General features: G+C 37.4%; 1 pseudogene; it reads right to left on the bottom strand.

Moving 5' to 3' along the window:
* Window positions 1–2,998: 2,998 nt before the first annotated feature.
* LOC140512358 (lysine-specific histone demethylase 1A-like) overlaps window positions 2,999–7,984 on the bottom strand; it is a 75,033-nt pseudogene continuing 70,047 nt past the window's right edge.

Genomic DNA, 7,984 nt, shown 5'->3' with positions numbered 1-7,984 from the left:
CATAATCCATAGGAAAGCTGTTAGTGTTCCCTAAACACCCTGTACAACCCATTTCATTGATGTAGATAACTCCCAGGTGAAAAAAGTCCTTCAATCAATGCAGGTTGCCTCCAGCACTATTAAGAGGTAAACTTACTTGTTTAACTCTATTGCATTCTAGCCTATCTCTAATTATCCTGATGAATATCTGGTCACTGGATTCAGATGTGTGTGTGTGTGTGTTTTGTCCTTTGTTGCCGAAGAAAACCATGCCATCAGAGAAATAATGACATGACTGGCACTTGACTTTGTGTTTTGAGTGAGGGAAGGCTGTGCAGGTTACCAACCTCACTTCTCCTCCAGAGCCATCTGAATCCAGTGACCAGATATTCATCAGTATCACTGGAGATGACCCAGGATGAGACAATTGGGGTTAAGTGACTTGCCCAAGGTCACACAGCTAGTGAGTGTCAAGCGTGTGAGGTGAGATTTGAATTCAGGTCCTCTTGACTCCTGCACTAGTGCTCTATCCACTGCAACACCTATCTGCCCCACTGGATCCAGATGGCTCAGGAAGAGAAAGTGAGGCTGGTGACCTTACTCAGCACTTCCTCACTCAAAATGAAGTCAAGTGCAAGTCATGTTATCATTTCTCTGATGTCATGGTCTTCTTCAAAAACAAAGGAGAAATACAACACCTTATTTAGCACAATATAACAAGGATGTTCCAGAGATTCAACTTGAATTTAGCTCTTCCTGATATTAAGGCTAGTTCTGTATTCAACTGCATTCCTCCTCCCTGAATAAATGAGTTCCTGTTTATTTTTTGATGAATACTACTTTTTAAAATTATGTTTTTACAAGCCACATTGTTAGTACATTTTACATTCTTGAACTCCATGAGGAGCATCATTACCATCCTCACCATCATCACTCTCATCATAGTAATTATGACAGCTAAGATTTATATCACAAAGTACTGTACCAATATTATTTCATTTAGTTCTTCTGATACCTCCATGAGGTAAGTGCTGGCATTATCTTAACTTTACACCTGAGAAAACTAAAGCACAGTTTAAGTGAACTGTCCGATGTCACATCATCAAATAACTCATTTTATCATTTTCTTAACAACAGTAAAAGGAACTATTATCATTTTCCTGACAACAACAAATGAAACTTTTTGTATTATTTTCAACAAAATTAATTCTGTATTTAAAGGATGACGAGACTTTTGGACTACTTGTTTTTGCACTGTGTATAATAAGGTAAAATGTTAATTTCATTCAACATGAACTTATGAAGTGCACTGAGGTAGCAATGATAGAGCACTGGGCTTAAAGCAAGAAGATCTGAATTCAAATATGGTCCTATATACCAGCTCAGTGACCCTGGACAAGTCACTTAACCTCTGTTTGCTTCAGTTTATTCCCTGGAAAATGGGAATAACTTCCAGGTGGTTATGAGTATCAAATGAGTAAATAGTTTTGAAGTGCTTTGTAAAATTTTAAATACTTAACACACTAGTTAGTATTATTATAAATCACCTGCTATATGTAACGCTTTATATTAGTAACTTGGTACAAAAAATAGTCCTACCACTCAAGGCACTAAAATTCAGTTTATTTAATTGATGATTTATTTATTGCAGGCTATTGAATAAATTATATTAAATATGATTATAAAGTGATTATTTAAATGATTTAGTCAATCAACCAGTCAATTCACAAGTGCCTTCTATATTTCAGGTACAGCATCTGTGAATCAATAGAATTTCTTTTTTAAATTATATTAATTTATTTACAGTTTTCAACATTCATTTACATAAAATTTTGAATTTCAAATTTTCTCCCCATATCTCCCCTCCCTTTACCCCAGGACAGCATGTATTCTGATTGCCCTTTCCTCCAATTTGCCCTCCCTTCTATCACAATCTTCCCATTCTTATCCCCTTCCCTTCCATTTTCCTGTAGGGCAAGATAAAATTATAAACTCTATTGTCTATGTATCTTGTTTACCGGTTACCTGTAAAAACAATTTTTAGCATTCATTTTTAAAGCTTTGAGTTCCACGTTCTCTCCCCTTAGTTATATAAAGGATATATATGTGTAGTGATTCAAAACACTTCCATAATAGCCATGTTGTGAAAAACTATAATTCCCTCTATCATGTCCCACTCTCCATTTATTCTAGTCTCTCCTTTGGCCTATCCCTCCTCAAAAGTGTGTGCCTCTGATTACCCCTTTCCCCGATCTACCGTACATTCTATTATCATCCCTCTCTTACCCCCTTCCCACCTACTTTCCTCTAGGTTAAAATAGATTTCCATTTCATTTCCAATTGACTGTGTATGCTATTCCCGCCTGAAAATAAATCTGATGAAAGTAAGGCTTACTTATTCCCTTTCACCTTCCTCCTTCTTCTTCTCCATTGTAAAAGCTCCATTGTCTCTTTCATGTAAGATGATCTGCTACATTCCACCTCTCCCTTTCTCTTACTCCCAGTACATTCCTCTGAACACTTAATTTATTTTTAGATATAGTTCCTTCATAATGAACTCACCTTGAGCCTTCTGTCTACACACATAGGTATATGTATATGTATACATATATATGTATATATGTATATGCATGTGAATATATACACACATGTATGTATGTATGTATATTCCCTCCAAGTATCCTAATACTGAGAAAGGCCTCATGAGGTTACAAGTATCGTCTTTCCATGTAGGAATGTGAACAGTTCAACTTTACTAAGTCCCTTATGGTTTCTCTTTCCTGCTTACTTTTTTAAATTTTTAATAGGAACTTTTATTCTGAAAAATAATAATAAACCAAAAAATACCTAAGCCAAACTAAAGACACTGTCACTCACTTCTTCAGCTGTTACTCCCACAGCTGCTGCTTCTTAGAAGAGTCCTAAACTTTAGTGAAAACAGGGATTTCTGAACAGCTTGGTCTATCATTTGCTCCTTACATCCAACCACACAGTCACTCTGGAAGGTTCTCTCTTGGTATCAGTTCAACCCATGGCTCTGCTCATCCTCACGGGGACAAAGACACCAGGAAGAATTTCCTGGAATACCAGGTCCCACAGTAATTGGCTGAGCCATCATGTTGTAGTCATTGCCCGATGATCCAGCTGCTACATAGGAGTATGATCCCCGTGACTAGGGATCAATGAGCCATCGGGACACCACTGTCTCTTTAGGCTGAGGCACAGCACTGCTTCCAAAGATGACTTTGAGGATGGCCAGGCAGCAATGGATGATCACGTCTTCACTGATGTTCTTCATGATTCTAGGTACTTCTCCTGTCATAAGGGCCAAAACAATCGCAGCTTTATAGAGGTTCCAAAAAAGGAAAAGTCCTTCCCAGCTGGCAGTAGTGCTGCTGATGTGACTGAACAAATTGACACTTGGGTCCCAGAACAAGCAATCAAAGCACAAAACCACATTGTTCAGGTCACCAAATCCCATTCTTTGTACCACAGATATTTTCCACTCAGGAAGAGGTGGCACAAATTGAATAGCTAGGGGCTGTTGTTTCAATCCACCCAAGGGAAGAGTACAGAGAACAGTATCACATTTATAAATAGAGGTCTGGCTGGTAGAGCAAGTATTCACAGCTATCACTTCACATCCAGAAGCTATATAACAGACCTGGCAAACCACTGTATTCAACTTAATGTCTAGCCCTTCACCACTGGTTCACATGAGTAGCCATTCCTCATGTCAAGTGATTTTCAGTAAACTCAAATCATCATCCTGATCACAGTGTTTAAGGGAGAGTGTAGAGAGAGGTGTGGCATAAGCAAATTCTAGATTTGCAAAATGCCAATCAAGGATCTGCCTATCTCTTGAGGACAGTCAGATGTTACTGGTGGGATTGACCTCCAGCTCTTGTAGCTTCTTTTCGAGTTTTACTTGTGTTTCTGCCAATTCATCTCATTCCTTGCACAATGCTGTGAGATCCTGGTGTTTACTTTTCACAAGGAATTCTGCAGTAATATCTCGAGGTGGCTTTACTTCAGATGCTTCTTTATACTGCTGATGAAATTCTTTAATCTTCTCTTTCAAATTCACCATCTTATTAAGAAGTTCTTTCAATTCCTCCTGAGTTTTTACTATCTTCTTCCAATGTTCAATCTGCTCATCTTTCACATGCTTTTCCTATAATTGCATGACAACCTCCAGAGCTTGACCAAGTGCCACAGACTTGTGACATCGTCAATTAAGTTCTTTTTCTAACATTTCATCTTTTTCTTTTGGAATAGCTTGTCTGTTGGCTTCATGAAATGGGCATTTTTACTTGATCTTGGCCAGTTCCATATTTGCTTGTTTGCTGACCACAGTCATTGGATTCCCTCTAAGACCTGTACCATCATGGCTTCAAGATCAGCTACATAAATTCTTTTGCAAAAGGAAGCTACTTTTCTACCCACATGATCCCAGGCTTCCAGAAGGGTGACATCCATTCAAAACTCTGCAAGTGATGAGCTGCTGCCAAGCCTGAGCCCCCTGAACCAATAATGATAGTTTTTCCTGTTTCGTTTTTTAGCTAGTAGGGGTTTTATTCTCTTGTAGATGTCAAAGTTGATATACCATGACATTCTAAATAACTATCAGTTAACCAGGATCACTGTTATAAGGTATTTCTAACTGCTGGAGAGTGGCTTCAAATATCAACTGAATGTTTGGATTGTCCAACCACAATTGCAACATGCGGTTCCTGATGAACAGAAAAACCTTCTGGGTTTGCTGTGGCCACTCATAATATCATGGAAACACTCATCTTCTCAATATGTCATCCAATCATGAGGGATTCTGCTCTGGAATTCTGCACACCAGGAGGTTCTTCTGGTTTACTTTCATTCTCCTCCTCTGGGGGGTCTGCAGGAGGGGGGGAAGGAAGCTTCTTCTCCTTCTCTGCTTTGACAGAGAGTAGTACTCTCTTCAGAATAGTACTCATCCTCAGAGAGGTTGGCTAAGCTCTCATTCATTTCTTTGTACTCTACCTTAGCCTGCTTGTGGCCAGCTAGTTCGACTGCCCATCTCCATGGGCAACCTGGCAGGGCCCGGCTTTCTGCAGGTTGGGGAAAGGCCCACAGTGGCTTCTTCTTGTGGCTTCTTCTTAGCTCTCAGCTCCAACCCACTGCCAGCTCCAACCTGAGCGCCCCAGTCCTGCCTCAGATGAGATTGCCAGGTCAGCAGCCCTGTTTACCTTTTCATGCTTCTTTTGATTTTTTGCATTTAAAAGTCAAATTTTCTATTCAGCTCTGGTCTTTTCAACAAGAATGTTTGGAAGCGTCTTTTTGAGTGAAATCCCATTTACCATGCTGAAGTATTATATTCAGTTTTGCTGGGTAACTAATTCTTGGTTTTAATCCCATGTCCTTTGACCTCTGGAATATCACACTCCAAGCCCTCTGATCCTTCAAGTTAGAAGCTGCAAAATCGTGTATTTACCTGATTGTGTTTCCACAATACTTGAATTGTTTCTTTCAACTGGTTGCAATATTTTCTCCTTGATCTGGGAACTTTGGAATTTGACTGCAACATTCCTAGGAGTTTTCCTTTTGGGATCTCTTTCTGGAGGTGATTGGGTATTTCTTTCCATTTCTATTTTGCCCTCTGCTTCTAGTATATCAAGGCACTTTTCCTTGATAAATTCTTGAAAGACAATGTTTAGTCACTTTTTTTGATCATGGCTTTCAGGTAGGCCAATAATTTTTAAATTATCTCTCCTGGATCCATTTTTCAGGTCAGTTGTTTTTCCAAAAAAAATATTTCACACTGTCTTCTATTTTTTCATTCTCTTGGTTCTGTTTTGCAATTTCTTGATTTTTCATAAAGTCATTAGCTTCTATTTGCTCCATTTTAATTTTTAAGCAATTATTTTCTTCAGTGAGCTTTTCAATTTTCTTTCCATTCCTGTTAGTGTTCTGGGACTTGATACAATTGTCATGATGTCATCTGCAAATATAGTTACTTGAAAGAACTCACCATGTCTACAGTATTCCTTTTCTATTTGAACTCTGAGCTAATCATTCCCCAGATACTGACAAATATTTAGCAGAAAAATGTCTGATGAATGTTGATTTCTCTGCTATATCTAAGAAGGAACTTTACATTGTTTCAATAAGAATGTGATAACTCATTGATAGATACTAATTTTACCCTAATTTAGTAAACATTAGCACCTACGATGTGTAAGGCACTGTGATGACTAGAGATAAAGGAAAAGAAAAGGAAGCCTCTCAGAAAGTTTAGAATTTAAGTTGAATCATGTGCATATATCTCTAGTGCAAATAGGGAAAAGGTTATGCTCACAAGGGAAGTCAAATAATTGATCTGAAAAAAAAAAAACAAAAAACTAAAGGAAGTAACATTTTTACCTAGGGGAATTTCAAAGATGTCTTCATTGGAATGGTGACATCTAGGCTAGGTTTTGTAGGAGGGCATAAATACAAATACAACAAGAGGAGAGGTCATTGTAATTAAAGGAGATAGACTTTCTAAAAGAACCAGAGTGAAAGAGAATAAAATAAGATTAAGGAGTGCCTCATACTGAATGGGTTATACATGATTTGAAATGAAGTGATGCAAAATAAAGCTAGGAATATAGGTTGGAGACATAGTGTAGAGTGGTGATTATAACTCTAAAGTCTTTACATTTTATTATTGTTAGGTCCCATGGAAGGTTTCTGACCAGGTTGATCTTACTTGAGTGATAAAAAAGATATTGTTGACATCAGTATTAAGAAGAATAAACTAAACTAGCTAGAATATTTTTTAAAATAATAATCAAGTTTAGAGTTGACAAAACCTGAGCAAGAAAAGTTATATTTGGCCCACATAAAAGAGAATAGATACAAACCAGAGATAGGATTTTATAGAAAATAGAAACTTGAATTTGGTAAATAAGAGAGAAAGAGTAGTCAACAATGACTCATGTCTTGAAACTGAATATACCGTAGAATACTGGTACAATCAATGAAAATGAGAAATTTTAGAGGGAGAGGAAGATTTGGTTGAAAGAGGGAAATTACAAATACCTAGGTTCAAATTCTAGCTTTTTCTTTTCTTTTATTTCTGTGTGACCTGAGACAAATCATTTTATCCCTCTGGGGTTCTAATTCCTTAACAATAAAATGAGAACATTATACTAGATTACTTCACAAGATCTCTTACAGATTTAGCATTACATGACTCTATGATGCTTTGAGATTTGAATTTGTTGAATTTAAGATATCCTCAGACTATCCAGTCCAATATCCAACTGGAAATGCAACACCAGAGCTTAGGAAAGAGTTGGAGACAGATATAAAAATCACAGGATCATAGAATCAGACACAAAATGTGACTGTCTAGGGAGAAAACATAGAAAAAAGAGAGGGTTAAACCTTGAGTGAAGGACTCACATGAAGACATTGGAAGGAAAAAGAGGATATAGTGCAGAACAAATATGCAGGAAAATCAGAAGCAAACAGTATCATGGATATCTAATATGGATGAAGCAGGGAATAGTCAAAATGTCAAATGCTAGGCAGAGACGGATGAGGATTTGTTAATGGACGCTAGCTTCTGTAATTATGAAGTCACTGGTGACATAAGGAAAGAACAGTTTTAAAGAGTAGTGACGTAAAAAAAAAGACAATGACCGAGAGGGAAGTCAATGAATCTAGTTTTATCTTTGTAGATGTTTAGTCATAAAGGGAAGAATAATATCTTTAGGGAGCAGTACAGTCAATGGGAGTTTTTGTTTGTTTAATTTTTTCAGGAGGCAGGAATGAAAATGAAGAGGGTGGCATCAAATGAAGCAGTTCAGAAAGAGACTTTAAAAATGCAAATCAGATCATAATAGATTCAGCAAGACCTAAAAAGAAAAGACTTGAGAAAGAGCTTCAGTAGAATATTTTGAAGGAAGAATTTCACCCTCAAACAGTATGGGTAGGGAAGAAAAGATAAGCCAAGACAAACAGAGGGACCTTCAACTTGCCC

The sequence above is a fragment of the Notamacropus eugenii genome, chromosome 6 (assembly GCF_028372415.1).
Source record: "Notamacropus eugenii isolate mMacEug1 chromosome 6, mMacEug1.pri_v2, whole genome shotgun sequence".
Classification (NCBI taxonomy): Eukaryota; Metazoa; Chordata; class Mammalia; order Diprotodontia; family Macropodidae; genus Notamacropus; species Notamacropus eugenii.
The sequence above is the reverse complement of the archived record's forward strand: the minus strand, read 5'-3'. Positions and strand labels throughout refer to the sequence as shown.